Below are 17,723 nucleotides of genomic sequence, written 5' to 3' on the forward strand. Positions count from 1 at the left end.
TTTAAGGAATAATCATAGCAAAAGACAGCATACAAAATGCAGTCGTTAATACACAATGAGACATACCTTCATTTGCTAATATTGAAATTTTTTATAGTACCTTGTTAAAGCAGAGCACAGAACAATGTGTAAAGTTTATTCCCATATATGTTAAAAATCAAGCACATTATATCTAGAACTGCATTATGTAATACAGGAACGAATAACCACATGTGATTATTAAGTGCTTGAAATGTGGCTAGTCTGAAATGAGGTATGCTGTAGCACAAAGAACCCACTGGATTTACAAGGCTTAGTATTAAAGCAATGTAAAATACCTTATTAATAAGTTATTATTTCAATTACAAGTTGCAGTGATGATGTGTTGAATATACTGAGTTAACTAAAGTAATGGAAATTTCACCTGTTTCTTTCAATTTTAAAATACTGCTACTAAAACACTTTAAATTACATACATGGCTTGGATGGCATTTCAGTTTGGACAGTACCAATCTAACAAATACACAGGAAAGTGTTAAATGTAGCTACATCTGAGGAGTGGAATTAGAGATTTAAGATGAGATGAAGCTTCAGTTTTTATTGTCTACTCTTTTAAACGTTGTGATTTTTAAATATTACACAAATGGACTATCTTTGTAATAAACATATTGTAAAACATATCTCTTAAATAATTGGAAAAAAGAACTAGTTACTGCCTGGGATCACGCTGGATTCCATGAGTTAGGTGGTCCCTGGTCTGCTAGTCTTTGGATCATTTGTATGAAGTACCTGTAGCATTTTGAAGTGTCATCCTGTATTAGCTTGGCATCTTCAGTAGAGTTTGGAATAGTGGTCATTAGAGTAGACTTGAGAGAGAACTGATGTTCTGCACTTCCCCCTGCCCTATTCCTTACACTTCCATTTATTCTTGTCCAGATGACTAATGAGAAGAAAAATGAGGAAGATAGAGAAGTGGAAACTGACAATAAAAAGAAAGACACTTTGGGAAGGTTAACAACTTGAGAACTGTATTTATGATCTCAAAAAATAAATATCTGTATCTGTTCTTAATGCTCCTAAAATCTGAATGTAAGTTTATCTCTGTATATTTATCTATGAAAGGATTAAGAGAGTATAGAAAGTATGAAAAACTGTCATCTCTCCAATTCCCTCACAGTCCACATAATAGATCTTTCTGAGATTTGAAAAATGCCACACATCTATCATTTGAAAGTCACATGTAAATATGCTGATACCTTCTAAGTAATCTTTTATTTTTAATTGTAATATTATTTATGAGTTTGCACTTACCAGGAATTTTGTGTTGCTTTAAAAGTGGTGGTATGAAACCCAATACATCAAGAGAAAGACATATGCTGATGAAATATGGTCCTGCATGTCATCATTCCGATGATGTATATTAGAATAGGTAGGGAAGAGTGAAGTTGAAGAATGAGTCTCTGTGCTGTGCATTTTTGTGCATTTTTGAATGATCCCTGTGAACACTGTGACAGTTATTATCCCTCTGCAACGTGAGATAATCATAACGTGTTTGCCTGTAGAGGGAACCAGTTTTCAAGGTAGCTAGTCATACACACCATTGACACTGAGCCACATACACTGTAAAGGACTAAAAGCATGGGAAAAAAATAAAATCGATTGCATTTGAGAAAAATTGAACCAAATCCCAACCTTACGACCTCAGGAACTTCTCATTACTAGATTTGTTTGACTGGTAAGGACAAGCTGTGTATACAGTCCTGGTCCTTTAGGCAGCTCTGCAGGTACAGATGTGCCCCTTGAATTTAAAATAAAAGTTGAAATTATTTTTAAAAATCAGTAAACCAAGACTTTTTTGTGAATAAGAAAGTTCTTCAGGTTAAGTCAAATTTCTTCTTAGCTCTGAAAATCCTGGTTATGTTTCTATAATTATTCATATTCATAATTACCTGGTATTTAACTTTCAGTGATGACATTATTAAATCTAAGGTGACAGCTCTTCACTTGTGACAGTTAATTTACTTTTCAATTTTCCTTCTCCCTTTGGTCCTTTAAATGGTTCTTAAAGGCAAACAACCAAGGAAACACTGTCAAGTCCACAAAACATCAGCTATGATTATTTTTCTTTTTTTTTTTTTTTTTTTTTTTTTTTTTTGAGACGGAGTCTCGCTCTATCTCCCAGGCTAGAGTGCAGTGGCGCCATCTCAGCTCACTGCAAGCTCCACCTCCCAGGTTCACGCCATTCTCCTGCCTCAGCCTCCCGAGTAGCTGGGACTACAGGCGCCTGCCACCTCGCCCGGCTAGTTTCTTGTATTTTTTAGTAGAGACGGGGTTTCACCATGTTAGCCAGGATGGTCTCGATCTTCTGACCTCGTGATCCGCCCGTCTCGGCCTCCCAAAGTGCTGGGATTACAGGCTTGAGCCACCGCACCCGGCCAATTATTTTTCTTGATAAATTTCTTCAAAATAAATGTGCAATTTCAAGTTTCAGTAGAGTTATTTCAAAGTAGTGTCCTTTACTCACAGAATGGTGGTGATCGGATGCTGAATGTGTTTTTAGGATTTGCCTAAGAAGGAGTGCTTTAGGATATGTTTGCTGCTAGTTATGCTAAAGGCCATAAATTATGCAGCAAATTTCTTTGGTATCTTCTTTGTCCTGATGGAAAAGTCACAAAAGGTTACCTTTTTACATGAAGGTGAACCAAAGAACAAACCTCATGTACTTATTTTCCTACAGATAAAGGTTTTCCTCTGGTTCCTTTGCACATACTTAAGAATTAAAACAGAAACAATTATTTTTCATAAATGAAGAAAATATTTTTAAAAGAAATATGTAAAATGAGTAAGAGAACATAATTTATGGGACTTTGCAACTTTCAAATTGGGGAGTTTTATTTTGGAACTGAGGACCAGTGCACTCAAAATAAAAATCCCAATACCATGTGGCATATTCAGTTCCCAGCCGCTTAGGGAAGAAATTCAAGAGTTTGGTTTAGGAAATGTAATCCTGAAATACCGTGTAGCCATCCAAGTGGAGATATCAATCAGGTATTTGAAGCTCTGAAAATAAGACAGAGATTTTGGTATAATTCTGAAGGATATTTGAAATATTAGGTTTAGATTAAATCACCCGGCAAATCAATTCAATTAAGAAAAGTCGTCCATGGACTAAGCCCTGCGCTATTCTAACATGTCCAGAAGATAACCCAGAAAAAGTGATAAGAAGTGTCTTAATTTGGTTCCCCAGCAGTAGACCCTGAGGCAAGGATATGAGTACAAATATTTTATTTTGGAGGTGGTTCCTGGAAACCCTGGTAGGAGAGTCAGAACTAGAGACAGGAAAGGGAAAACAGCCAATCAAGGGTACAATCAGAGCTAAATTTCACTGCAGAACTCTCTAAACCAATGTACAATGCATGCTTCAAAGTGATCCTTCCAAAGAGAAAGGAAACCATTTGCCATCAGTCTTTAGTTGGAACCTGCTCCCAGGAGACACTAATTCTTTGGTACTTTGAGATTCTCTTTTTTGTAGATCAAGTGTGCTTGAATGGCCAGAAGCAGTTCAAATGTGCATAGTTGAAAATTGGCTTGAACGCTTTGAACTGATGATACCTGAAGAAGTATGGACAGGGCAGTAGCCTCTTTCACAAGATGGAATGGTCAAAAAAGATGGAGGAAAAGAACAGAAAAAATAACTTCCTGGAAGCCCAGTGAACTAAAGGTTAATAATGCAAAATAGATGTCTGCCTTATGCTTGATATTAGGGATGTGTCCTCTACTTGTCCTTTCAGCAATGATATTCTGTTATATTAATAAGCAGAATTAAAAAAAAAAAAAAAAAAAAAAACACTGATATCAAGCCCCAAAAGTAACATTCTCCTTCCACTTTTAAACCAAGTTTTGTATAATAGGAGATAGGTGACTTATAAAGAAAAATTGAACAATATGATAATTAAAGGAGTGGTGCCGAGTGCATGAGCATTTATAACCTTGTGGCAAACAGGAAACCTCATTTTTGGAGGACATAATCGTGAATATAGTGTTTGTATAAAAGGCAGTGGCTGAGCAATCATCAGTAATGTTTAAGTACATTATACATTTTATAAGATCAAGGGAACATGCTTATTGGTTACTATATCCAGCTTGGATTTCATAAGAACTTAATGACTTCCAAAATAAAACTCCCCAATTTGAAAGTTCCAAAGTCCCATAAATTATGTTCTCTTACTCATTTTACATATTTCTTTTAAAAATATTTTCTTCATTTATGAAAAATAATTGTTTCTGTTTTAATTCTTAAGTATGTGCAAAGGAACCAGAGGAAAACCTTTATCTGTAGGAAAATAAGTACATGAGGTTTGTTCTTTGGTTCACCTTCATGTAAAAAGGTAACCTTTTGTGACTTTTCCATCAGGACAAAGAAGATACCAAAGAAATTTGCTGCATAATTTATGGCCTTTAGCATAACTAGCAGCAAACATATCCTAAAGCACTCCTTCTTAGGCAAATCCTAAAAACACATTCAGTTTTGTCATCAAGAGGGATGCAAAACGTGCTTCTGCATCTCCAGAGGTGAGAACTTTAAATAGTTAAAGAAAATATCCATGTGTCTTATTCCTGGATTCTCTGGGATGCAGTTTTAATAAACCTGTTTTGCTCAAATGTTCTCATATAGCAACAGTCCGATTTATCACACTTTGCTCTGTACATATCCCAGTTTTCACTATTCCTTTCAAAACATAGCTAGAATTAAATCTAATATATGCTCTGCCCAAGGTGGGATATATCGCACATTGTCAGACATTTGCCATATTCACAAGTATGTGCGTGCCCTCTTCCTCTGTCTCTTCCTCTGGTTTCTCCCTCTGTCTCTTTTTCTCTCATTCACTCACACATATACACATTTTATCAGGTTGTATGCTTCCCTTGCAAGTCCTTGAATAGAACTTCTTTGTATGTGTCAGCAATGTTACTGTTTTGTTATTTTTAATAAAACTAGACAATCATAACTAGTAAAAAAAACACATCTTGACAGATTTTCACAGAGCAGTCTTGTTTTTAAAATGTAATTTAAAGATACTTTCTAGCTGCAGAAAAGGGCACTGTGAGAGGATAAAAAAGCAATATAAATCTGCATGAAAACAAAGCAGTGGTGTTTATTTTGAGCAGTTTTTGCTTTATGACATTGATCTGGATGGCCTATTGGCCTATTCATCCTTTCTTTAGGGGAATCTACAAGTCTGACTGAGTGTGAAATTTGAAAGAAAACACAGGCTACTTTTTTTTTTTCTTTTGTCAAATGGAGAAGCTTTATATTCTCTTGTCAACCAGTCCTAGGTTAGCAACAATTGTTCTTTGTACTTAAGAAGATGGATTTGTTTTGGTTTAGGAATTGTCAAGCCTTAACAAGGGAACAGTCCTACCAAGAAAGCAAGAGATGTGACCATAAGGAGGACATGCTCTAAGAACAACTAATCCTTTCATAAGGAGATCAGCCATTTTCCTGGGTACTGATTAAAACAATAATGATAACAAGACGCTCTTGTATGTGCACAACATTTACAGACTTCAAAGTGTCCCTCCCTCCCTCTCTTCCTCCCTCCCTCCCTTCCTCCCTCCCTTCTTCCTTCCCCCCTCCCTTCCCCCTCCCTTCCTCCCTCCCTTCCTCCTTTCCTTCGTCCCTTCTGGTTAAGTACTTAAGGTGTGCTTAAGAACTGTGCTAGTACTGGATATGCAAAATAAAAGAAAACTTTTTTTCCTGTTAGGAAGAGAAGATCAAAATTATAGAGCCTGCCTTTATTAAATAGTGTAATTTGTTCACCTGTAAGGTGACTTCTGTAAACTCCATGAGAATTCACACTATTTGCACAACAAAGCTTACTTTCTTGACACTTTCCTGCAAGTCAATAGGTATAATAAGCCTGTTTTGCTCAAATGTTCTCATATAGCAACAGCTTTATCACACTCTGTCTATAACAGTTTGATGGGCATATTAGATATAAGCTAACTATTACTAAATAGTCTTAACAGAAGATGACCTAAAACAATGAATCGCATAAAAATTAAATTTGGAAGCACAGTTTAAAAATTAAACTGAAAACACACAATACAGGAGCTTACATCAGTATTCCAAAGATTGAAATGGACATTTCAAACAAAATTAACTTTCTCAATAAAAATTCAACCAGAAGAAACTCCTTATCTCACTGGCTTAGCAGAAGAATATTATCCAGTCTAGAGTCTGCCTAGCAATGAGAAATTGGTTTATAAAATTAGCTTTGTAATACAGAGTTTTAATATGATATTGACAGAATATAAGTGTTATAAGTTCAAAGGGAGTCTAAAAGTACTAATGATGCCTGAACTTAGAAATCCATGCAATTTACTGAGTCATTCTATGATGTGGGTAATTTAAAATTGGACTCTCACCATTATTAATTTTTAAACACTGTAGAAGAATGTAATTTTTCATGTATATTCGAGGACTTTAACACTGACATGGCAAGAGCTAATATAACTAAATTTCAAAATTAATAAATGAAGCTATATTTAAATGAAGCTTTTGAGATTGAGCTGATTCAGATAAGTTATTTTTATCTCAGGTTGATAGAAAAAATATAGAGGGAAAATATCAATAACAGAAGGCAAAGGTGTAAGTCCTCTACAGTAGTATATACTGGGGTTTGCATTTATTTGGGATTTATGGGTGGCTTAATAAAAAAGTGGCCATTGTTTTCAAGTTTTAAGACCAATAAAATCTTTGAGTCTGAGACTCTTTGTGTGTGTGCGTGTGTGTGTGTGTGAACATTTGTAGTCTCTGAGGAAAAATAGGACTTAGCAGAATCAGCATCATTTTAAGGATATCAGCCAAGCATTAGTGTCCAGATTTATTCTCCTCATCTAATGATGTGAGAATATAAATGGGTTTTAATATCCTATTTCAGTGCTAACCTATTGCATTACCTGTTTCTGTGGGAGATATAGGAGAGCACATCATGTTTATTTGATATATGATCAGTGTCTCTAAGAACTTGGTTTATTAATTACTCGACACTGAAGATGTAGAAATAATTGAAATGTGATGTGCTTCTGTGTTTTTTTTCGTAGGCAATCCCTATTGAATCAGGCTTTCTGATGTCTTAAACTTGAAATAAATGGGATGGGTTTTGGCCCATTCATTATGTCTTTCTGTTTATAGAGGTTGTTTTAAAAACTGTCAGACTATTTGCATTTGTAGAGAGAAACATTGTTTAAAGTATCTCATATAATTCAGCAAATCTTTTTTTTTGGACACAGTCTTGCTCTGTCACTAGACTGGAGTGCAGTGGCGTGATCTTCACTCATTGCAACCTCCGCTTCCTGTGTTCAAGCGATTCCCCTGCCTCAGCCCCCCAAGTAGCTGAGACTACAGGCGTGCACCACCATGCCTGGCTAATTTTTATGTATTTTAGTGGAGACGGGGTTTCACCATGTTGGCCAGATGGTCTCGATCTCCTGACCTCGTGATCCGCCTGCCTTGGCCTCCCAAAGTGCTGGCATTACAGGCATGAGCCACTGTGCCTGCCTTCAGCAAATATTTTCTAAGTCCCCAGTCTGTGTCATTTCTCATAGTAGCTATTCAGCATTGTGTAAACAAAAACTGTGAGTTCCTGATTTTAAGAATTCCATTGACTTAAACTGGAAATTTGGAAATAGTGAAAAAATACGAATATGTATTTAAAAGCTTGCTACCAGAATCAAAATGTAGGAAATATGCTACTGAAGTGAACATGTCTAATCAGAAAATTGGTTTGTGAAATACAGCCCCCTTCTGGGTATGGGCAGTCTGATGCAGTTTTTAGAGCCCAGACGCTGAAGTGTGACATCTTGGGCTTAAATCCCTGATCTACATTCTCTAATTCTGTGGCATTTGCCAAGCTCATAGAGGTTGGACTGCAACATTGGGTAGTTACATGAATTAAATAGTTGAATTTGTTTGAAGTACTTAGAGTAGTGTCCACTAAGTGTTAGTGACTGATTACCTTTGTTACATCCCATTCTGTGATGTTGCCATTACAAATGGCTTGGTCGTCTTTATCCACCCTACTGTTGCAAAATATATCGAACTGCCATCTCTAGCAGATAATATATGAGATCAAGTTTTGCTTTTCTGGGTGCTGAGATAAAGAGACCTGATCTAAGAGCTTTGAAAGATACTGTTGATATTTATTTTCATACATTTTTGAATGTAAAAGTAGTATTTATTATTGAAAATAAACAATACAGAAATGTCCCAGGGCAGAGTTTTCTTTGTGAATGTAAATATAGCTGCATATGCACATGCTATTACTATACTGATCAGTATTTTGCTTTTCTTACAAAATGGCTTTATTGAGGTATAATTTGTATACCATGAAATTCCCAAAGTAAATTCAATAATTTTTAGTAAATTGACAGAGTCAGCTGTTTCACCATTACTACAATCCAGTTTTAGAACATTCTTATCACCTCAGAGAGGTCCCTCATGGCCATTTGCAGGCAAACCCTGTTTCCATCCCAGGCCCAAGCAACCATTGACCTGTTTCTGTCTCTCAAGATTGGCTTTTTCTGTACGTTTCATATACATAGAATCATACAATGTGTGGTTTTTCACAGCTATCTTTTAAAACTTAGCCTCATGTATTTGAAATTTAAACATGTAGTGTGTATCAGTAATTTGCTTTTATAACTTAGCATGTCATTGTCATCTTCCCATGCTGGTATATAGAGATTTATCTCATTTTTCTTAGGGGCTAAAGGTTATTTTATTTTATGACTATACCATAATTTTAAAGAATTTCTTAATGGAATATATTAAAAAATACGTAGGTTTTTCCAGTAACATAGCCATTTGTTACTGCCATCAAATACTGCATATATAATTGTATTACTATGCTCTTTTAAAACTAATTTCAACTTTTATTTAGATTCGGGAGGCACATGTGCAGTGTTATGTGGGTTTATTGTATGATGCTAAGATTTGGGATATGAATGATCCTCTTACTCAGGTAGTGGGCAGAATAGCCAACAGTTGCTTTTCAACCGTTGCCCTTCTCCCCTGTAATAGTTTCTAGTGTCTATTGTTGCCATCTTTATCTCTGTGAGTACTCAATGTTTAGTTCCCACTTATAAGTGAGAATATGTGGTATTTGGTTTTCTAAGCATTAATTTGCTTAGGATAATGGCCTCCAACTATATCTGTCCTGCTGCGAAGGACATGATTTCATTCTTTTTTATGACTGCATAGTACTCTATGGTATATATGTACCACATTTACTTTATCCAAATCATTTATTATTAGGCACCTAGGTTGATTCCATGTCTTTGCTATTGTGAATAGTGCTGCGAGGAACATATGCATGAACATGTCTTTTTGGCAATACGATATATTTTCTTCAGGATATGTACCCAGTCACTGGGTCAAATGGTAGTTCTGTTATAGGTTCCTTGAGAAATCTTCGAACTGTTTTGTACAGTGGCTGAACTAATTTACTTTACTACCCAACAGTGTATGAATTCCCTTTTCTCCACAGCCTCACCAACATCTGTTGTTTTTTGATTTTTTAATAGTAGCCATTCTGACTCGTGTGATATAGTATGTCATTGTGGTTTTGATTTGTATTTCTCTGATGATTAGTGATGTTGAGCATTTTTTTCATTTTGTTGGCTGGTTGTATATCTTCTTTTGATAATTTTCTGTTCATGTTTTTTGCCCACTTTTAAATGGGTTCATAAATGGTGCTAGGATAGCTGGCTAACTATATGCAGAAAAATGGAACTGAACATTTACCTTTCTCTATATAAAAAATTAACGCAAGATGGATGAAAGACTTAAATGTAAGATCTGAAACTATAAGATTCCTAGAAGAAAACCTTGGAAACACCAGACATCAGGCTCGGGAAAGATTTTATGACTAAGTCCTCAAAAGCAATTGCGACAAAAACAAAAATTGACGAGTAGGACCTAATTAAATGAAAAAGCTTCTGCGCAGCAAAAGAAACTATCATTAGAGTAAATAGACAAGCTACAGAATGGAAAAAATATTTGCAAGCTATGCGTCTGACAAAGGTCTAATATCCAGAATCTATAAAGTACTTCAATTAACAAGCTTAATGAAACATTAAGTTGTTTTGTTTTCATTTTTTATTGGGCATAATTCTACATAAACATTCTTGTGTAGATATCTTGGTGAACTTTCATTAGTACTCCTAAGGATAAATTCCTTAAAGGAGAATTTCTGGGTCAAGGAGTATAACATATTTTAAATTTTGATGCACATTCCAAATTGCTTTACAAAAGATTGTACCAATTTATGCTCTCATCAATAATATGAGGACCTGTTCCTCATTGTTTTCACATATACTGTTATTATTTTCAAATCTTTGCTAATATGATAGGTAAAAGATGATAGCTTTTAATTTTAACTTACATTCCTTTGGTTATTTAGTGAAGCTAGGTATTTTTTCGTATTTGAATTGGCCAAATGCTTTTATGTTTTGGTGGATTACCTACTTATGTTTTTAAACCATATTTTCTTTTTTATGTTTTCCTTATTAATGTGTAGGAAGTTTTATATATTGAAACCCATTTTTTCTACCATTTATGTTGTTTTTCTACTGACTTTTTCTGTCATACATTGTGTTTTTTAAGCTTTGGAGTTTTGTTTTACTTTTTCAATGCTATTAAACTATTAATCATTTCTATTACAATTTCTGGTATTGATGACATGTGTTGCTTTTTCCCAGCCTAATGGTTTATAATCTTATTTATATTTTATTTTATTATTTTTGCATTTAAATATATAATTTGTATGGTTGAAAGCTTTTCAATTGCTTTTTTCTTCTTCAATTTTCTTATTCTGGGTGAAATAATCTGTTTTTCTTTTTTTTTTTCCTTTTTCTCTCTAGTTGTTTGGAAGTTTTATATCTTTTTCTATCCTTCTACATTTATTTTGAAAAACGATTTTAATACATAGATAATTTTACAGTTTCTACACAATTCTCTCCAAAGAATATGAAACCTTTAGCTTTGTTTTACTTCATTTCCCCCTGCTTTTTTCTTACACAACCTAACCCTATTCTTAAATTTCAGGTTTTGCTTAAATCATTTGGAATTTTAGTTTATTAGTTTTCTTACCACTATTTTCTGATTGTTGTATCTCTCCTATTCTGGACATTCATTTCTTTTTTTCTGGTTTATTTGTATTTTGGCAGGAGGTGTTCCCTGAGTATTTTTCTCTTGGAAATTGATTCTTAAATTGTTTCTGAGTACTTGATGATCCAAAATGTCATTTGTATACTTTTGTATGGAGATACACAGTCTAAAGTCCTTGAGGTGAAAACTTCTTCCTCCGAAGGAAGACAAGGATTGTAAGACAGGTCTGTAGTGAGAGAATGTAGGGGAAGAGAGATGGTAGAAGGTGGCAGAGACAGACATGGACAATCATGTTTGGTATGGAGGCTCTTACAAGAGAGTTTGGGGTATTTTTTTGTGTGTTCTCTTTGGCACTAGGAAGCCACTTACAGCAAGTAGTATCAGTGCTACCATATTACCTTGGATTCCTTGATTATTTTGTGCTCTTTCACTCCAAACAGCCAGCACCAGTGTCTATGGTTAAGGACTCTTCATCTCCTGAGCCTGCTTTGGTTTTCTATAAATCAGGAAGGGTCTTGGAATGTTTGTTTTCCTGAAACAATCCTTAACCAATGGCTGACAGTGCAGGGGCATGAATACCCCGGCTGTCATGTCCCTAATGGGAGTGACTCTGAGGGACAACCAACACTGTCTCCAACTTCCTTGTGGAACTGAGCTAAAATTCCCATTCGTGGGGCTTACTTGATAATATATCCCTGTTTGGTTTCATTTTCTTTTCTGGTTAACTTTCCCACTCTCCCCAGATTTTCCTGAGAATACTTTCAAATAAATCAATTTCACATTAATTCTCATCACATAGTCTCAGGAACATAATTCAACATCTGCTGGAAGGATCGATCTCTCTCTTTCCTCTTTTATTTCCTACAGTGGCTCTCTTCAGTAGCACTGTGTGAGATAACACTTACCTCATCTCTGACAAACTAAAAATTTCCTGCTGTAGTAATTCCCCATAACCAAAAATTCTATCTTCACCGAAGACTAGAAATGCTGCCCTCATCCCTCGTTAACTGAGTTTTCTCAGAGCGGATATTTTACCATTGGGGTATATATCTCAACAGAATTGACAGATACCAGGTTGTAGTGTCACTCTTCTACACATTGTGTGTGCCCCATGGTATAAGGGTTCCACAGAAGACATGCTTAGGAGTTTAATGAGAAAGCTCTTCTAGTTCATGAATATAGGCCTTTTCTCCTGCTGTTTTCCCATTCAGGCAAGGGAGCTGTGTCTCCAAGGCTTTCAAACCTCAAAAACCACAACTTTGACTATTTTGTTGATTCTAGTTACTTGAACCAGACTTCTTCCTTCATAGTGGACTACCTTCAAGGTTTCAAATTCCCTCTTGGAACCTAGTCTCTATTCATCCTTCCCTTGCCTCTAGTTGCTTGACTTACCTATATTTGACTAGCTCCTGTCTTTGGACATTAAAAAGTATATCCATATGGCTAATAAATATTTGGGAAGGTTCCTAAATGTGTTAGTCACCATGACACAAATCCACAATGAAATATCACCACATACCCAGAAAAATCTCAAAAGTTAAAAAAAAATACACGAATTTTACATTTTGCTTAAATCCTCTTCACTTCCACAGCAAGTGTTGGTGAGGTTTTAGAGTAACTAGAACTCTCATAAACTTCTGGCAGGAGTAAAAATTGATACAGCCACTTGGAAAAACTGTTTAGTATTTTCTACTAAAGCTGAACATACACTCAATCTATGGCCCTCCAAATTCAACTCTCATAGACCCAATAGAAATGCATGCAGCTGTGTACCAAGAACCATGTACTACATTTTTTTTGTTGCAGCCTTATCTGTGATAGCTTAAGATTGCAAACAACCCATGTGTCCATCAGCAGTATATTAAATAAACAATTTTTAACACTCGTATCATGAATTACTGCATTGCAATAAGTGAACGTCTGCACACAACATGAATGAGTGTCACGAGCATGATAATAAGCAAAACAGCCCAGGTATCAAAGAATACATAATGTGTAGTTTGGTTTGCATAAAGTCTTAAAGGTACACAACACATTTATAGTGTTGCAGAAAAGGGTAATTGTTACTTTTGGTAACAAGAGAGGAGGTGTTGACTGAGCAATGGTATGAAGGATTCATCTGCTGGGTGGCTAGCAAAATTTTATTTCATTACCTGGTTGTGAGTTTATAGATCTTTGTTTTCTAAAAATTATTGAGTTGTGCACACATGTTGCACCTTGTGTATGTGTATATTACAAGTGTGTATTACATTCCATTGTGATTTTAAGATAACAGGAGAGAGAGACACCATCCTGGCAGCTGGAGGATGGGGACAAAAAGAAGGTAGTTAAGAAAATTAGTTTGGAAGTTATTATAGTAATTACAGTAATCTTGACAAAGAGCACTCATTAAGGATGTGTTGTGTGCTCTACACAGCAGCCCCATAAGGGAGCATTTATCTCCATTTTATAACTGAGAAAACTAAGATACAGGCTTATTAAGGACAGTGCTCAAGGTCAAACAGGTATTTAGTGGTAAAATTGGAATTTGAAACTAAGCCAGTCAGTTGGACCCTAGAACATGTACACTTACACATCAGATTATAAACTCTTGGGATACTGGTATTTGGAAAAGATAATTTTGGTATTGATGAGATGAATTGGTAAGAAGTGGTTAGATTAAGAATACGTTTTGCATTTGCTGCTGAATCTGCTATTTGGTGTTAGGGAGCAATAGGAATTACAGATAATGTCTATATTCTTTTGTTAGCAATTAAGTGGATGATGTTGCTGACTTGTGACAAAATGAATGTATTACAAGGGTATTAAGGTTAAAAAAAAATTAAGAGTTCTAGTTGGACCTTGCAAGTTTGAGATGTATATTAGACATCCAAGTATGTAGGTCAAATAGTCAACTGGATCTATAGGTCTTTAGAATCTATAGATCTGGAGGGAGAGCAGGCTGGAAATATAAATTCAGGAGTTATCAAATTATGGATGAATTTTAGGCCATAGGAGATGATGAAATTATGTAGGGAGAGGCTGAAAAGAAAAAGGAAGATAAAGGCAGGACTGAATCCTAAATTTAGGGGAAAGAAAAAGACTAGGATCCAGCAAATTTGTGAAAGAGAAGAAATCAGAAGAAAATTTCCCAGAATTGAAAAGGAACAGAAATGTCCAGAATGAAATACAAATTTTCAGAGAGTACTAACCATAATGACTCTGTTAAAGAGACACCTAAACCATTTTTATGAAATTTCAAAACACAATAAATGAGAAGAACATCCCCAAAAATGGACCATGGAGAATTTTAAACAAAAATCGCCTACAAAGTAGTGAAATTAGACTTCTAACCAACAGCACTTCATACTCACAGAAAATAGCCAATACAGCAAATGCGATGGTAGAATGAAAACATTTTCAGACTTATCAAAATGCCTAGGTACCTCTTCATAGAAAGTTCCTTTAGGATATACTCCAGAAAAATAGCAAATAAAGAATAAAGATATAGGATGCAGGAAACAGAAGATCCAAACTAGAGAGCAGTGAGGGAAAGTGAGTATTACCCTAGAAAGCAACTAATCCACATATGGAAAGAGAATTAAGACTCCAAAAGGAAGATCTTTGAAAGAGAAAGGAAGGGAAAACAAAATGACACATAATATTATTGTGAATCTAGAAATATTTGAGAATATGCTAAAGGAAATTGGTAAACTGTAAAGAAAAAAAAAGTCCAGTTGAACTAATTCTGAGTCCATTCTACTTTAGGTGGAAAACATACCACTGGAGGAAGAAATGGAGCCATAGCTTATTAGCTAACTCGTTATTAACATGGCATAGTAAATCAATTTAGAATCAGCTGATAGATGAACCATGGAAGACTGTGCTAAGATTATAGAACAAATTATAAACAGTATCAACCGGCCATTATTAGAAGTGTAGATAGAGATGAGAGATGGAAGGAGGAAGAAAGAGAAGGAAAGAATGGGGACTTCAGTGTCCTGTTGACTTAAAAAGAATAAAACCAAGATATATTTTCTATAATTTATAGACCAATAAATGAAATTTTAACTAGTGATGTTGTTATTGCAGAGGTGTTGAGAGGGAAAGCTAGAGTGATAAAGCTATATATAGAGAGAAAGGTTTGAGGAAGTGGGGAGTGGTGTGAGTGAAATCCTCTCATAGCAGGAGGCCAACAGATAAATAGTGGAATAAATGTGCTAATTAAGTATTTGAAGGCCATGCTCAGGAAAACAAAAAGCAAGCAGTTAAAAGTGTGCCTCTGGGGATTAAGACTCTGTGGGTGGGGAGGCATGGAAAAAAGAATTATTGATTTTCTCTATAAGCCCTTCTGTTCTTTTTGCTTCCTAAACAATATTCACTTTTCTTTATGAAGCAAAGAAAATTAAATGAAAAATTAAATTATAAATAGGAAATTGTTATAAAATAAGGACATTGACTATGAAAATACTGACAAAAAGTTAAAGAACCCACACAGAAAACCTGGAGTTTGTGTTTAAAAATACCACAATTGGAAGCCTAGACATAGAACCGTCTAGGATTTGAACTGAAATCCTATAGGACTAATTTGCAAAAGGCAATTTTGAGAAAAAAAAAAAAATTCTGAAAATGAAATGAGAAGGATAGAAACATTGCAAAGTTGTAGATCAGAAATCAGGCATATTGGCACACCCCTCCCCAACCCATTTTCGCCAAAGTTTACAAAACCTGTTATAATGACTTCAGAACCAATATTAAAAAAATAATTAAAACATGAAAGGCAAGAAAACACCTAAGAATTAATTGAACTAACTGAAGATTATAGATAAAAAAGAGATAATACATAGTAGGCAAAGTGTTTCTTAGGTCTTTATTGAAGAAGCAATTAAAGAGATTCTCCCTCTTTTAATTGTTTTTTGAAGTAATTAGATGGAAAAAACGGATCAAATAATGGCAAATAAGGAGGGAGAATTCAGAAAAAAAAGATGAAATTATTTGGCACAAGCACCACCAGTCTCTTCTCCTGTACCCATGTGAAGATGATCTCAGAAAGTTCCTCTATAGTTTTCCAAGATAGCAGCTGGGATTGCTCTGTGATATGAGGCCTATGATATAAGCAAACCCAACTGAAAACACAAGATAAATAAATCACTTAGCTCCTGTTAAATTTCTTCAAGAATTAAACCAAAATGTAACAGGTTTAAGAGAGAGAACACTTCATTGCATTCTGCAGCACAAATAAATATCTTCTAAAAGAGGCAAGAAGAACTCAGAATAGCGGAGCCAAAGATACTTTAGCCAAGGAAGTTATTCAGTGACCTAGTTTCATCTGAGTTTACAAGACCACGATCTGTGGCTTAGTTCAAGTCAAATTTGAGATAGAGAAAGACATTAGTAACACATTACACAGAATTACAGAAATGAGGTTAAATGTTAAGTGACGTGTCCAAGATGAGAAATAAAATTAATAGAAAATCTAACTCAATCTTAGGTGCCTGGTGTCCTACTCTAATCCCCTTACACTGAATAACATTAATGCCACAACATGTCAAATACATTCAAGATCCTAACACTAGAGGCTTTACTTTTAAGAAGCCAGTTGTGATAACTGGAAAATGACTGTACTGGGCACTGTTACTTTTACATACATCTTGAGCCCTAAAGAGCTGGTGTCTTTTATAGTTTTCCTTCAGATGGTAGATACTACAGAATTAAAAGGTGTGTCAGAGACTGGTAGGTATCCACTAGTGAACCTATGTCCTGAATTATCCAGAAAAGTCGTATTTCATGTCAGTTATCACAGCACAATTAGTGTTGGCATCATGTTTCTTTCTTAATAGTGTCCTATGTTGGAAGATAATTCCTGCATTTCTGTACATACTATGAGTGAGGAAGTATAAATGTCCTTTGTTCTGGACTATCTTTTCAAGAATATTTATATAGTGAACAACCTTGGAAAATAGAGTTAGTTTTTCTCCAGAGCAAAAGGCAGTCATATACTACTGTTATAAAAGATTTGGATCCCCAAATTAAAAGTTCCTTTCCTGTAATGCCACCAACTGTGTGCATAGGCATCTATCTCCATTGTGCCTGTGGGACTCGGGGGCAAAGTAAACTGATGTAAATATGATGATACTCCTGCTGCTTGCAGAGCAACGAGTAATAAACCCCCATTCTTCACATTACACATATCTAGTATTGCCACACAATTTAAGTATACAAGCACACAAGTTCAGAGCACTAGGAGTATGGGGAAATCTTTGCAATGAGTAAAAGTAAATGTATAATACCTGATATCAATTATCCAGCTCCAGATGAAGACATGCACATAGAGACATAATTTGAGCCACACGAGGTAACAAGGTAAGACTGAGAAATTGCAACGGTGAAATGTACTCAGGGGAGGATGAATGATTTACACTAAAGTGATGTGGTCGGCAGCTTCTTTCAATTCTCATTGTTATGTCCTAGAAGTCCAATTCACTGCCTTACTGAAATGGCTTCATTAAGCAAGTAAAATTTGAAGAGGGATCTCAGAGAATTGAAATATTTTCCATGGCAAATGTGCAAGGGAAAACTGGCTAACAACTGA

The sequence above is a fragment of the Piliocolobus tephrosceles genome, chromosome 18 (genome assembly GCF_002776525.5).
Source record: "Piliocolobus tephrosceles isolate RC106 chromosome 18, ASM277652v3, whole genome shotgun sequence".
NCBI lineage: Eukaryota > Metazoa > Chordata > Mammalia > Primates > Cercopithecidae > Piliocolobus > Piliocolobus tephrosceles.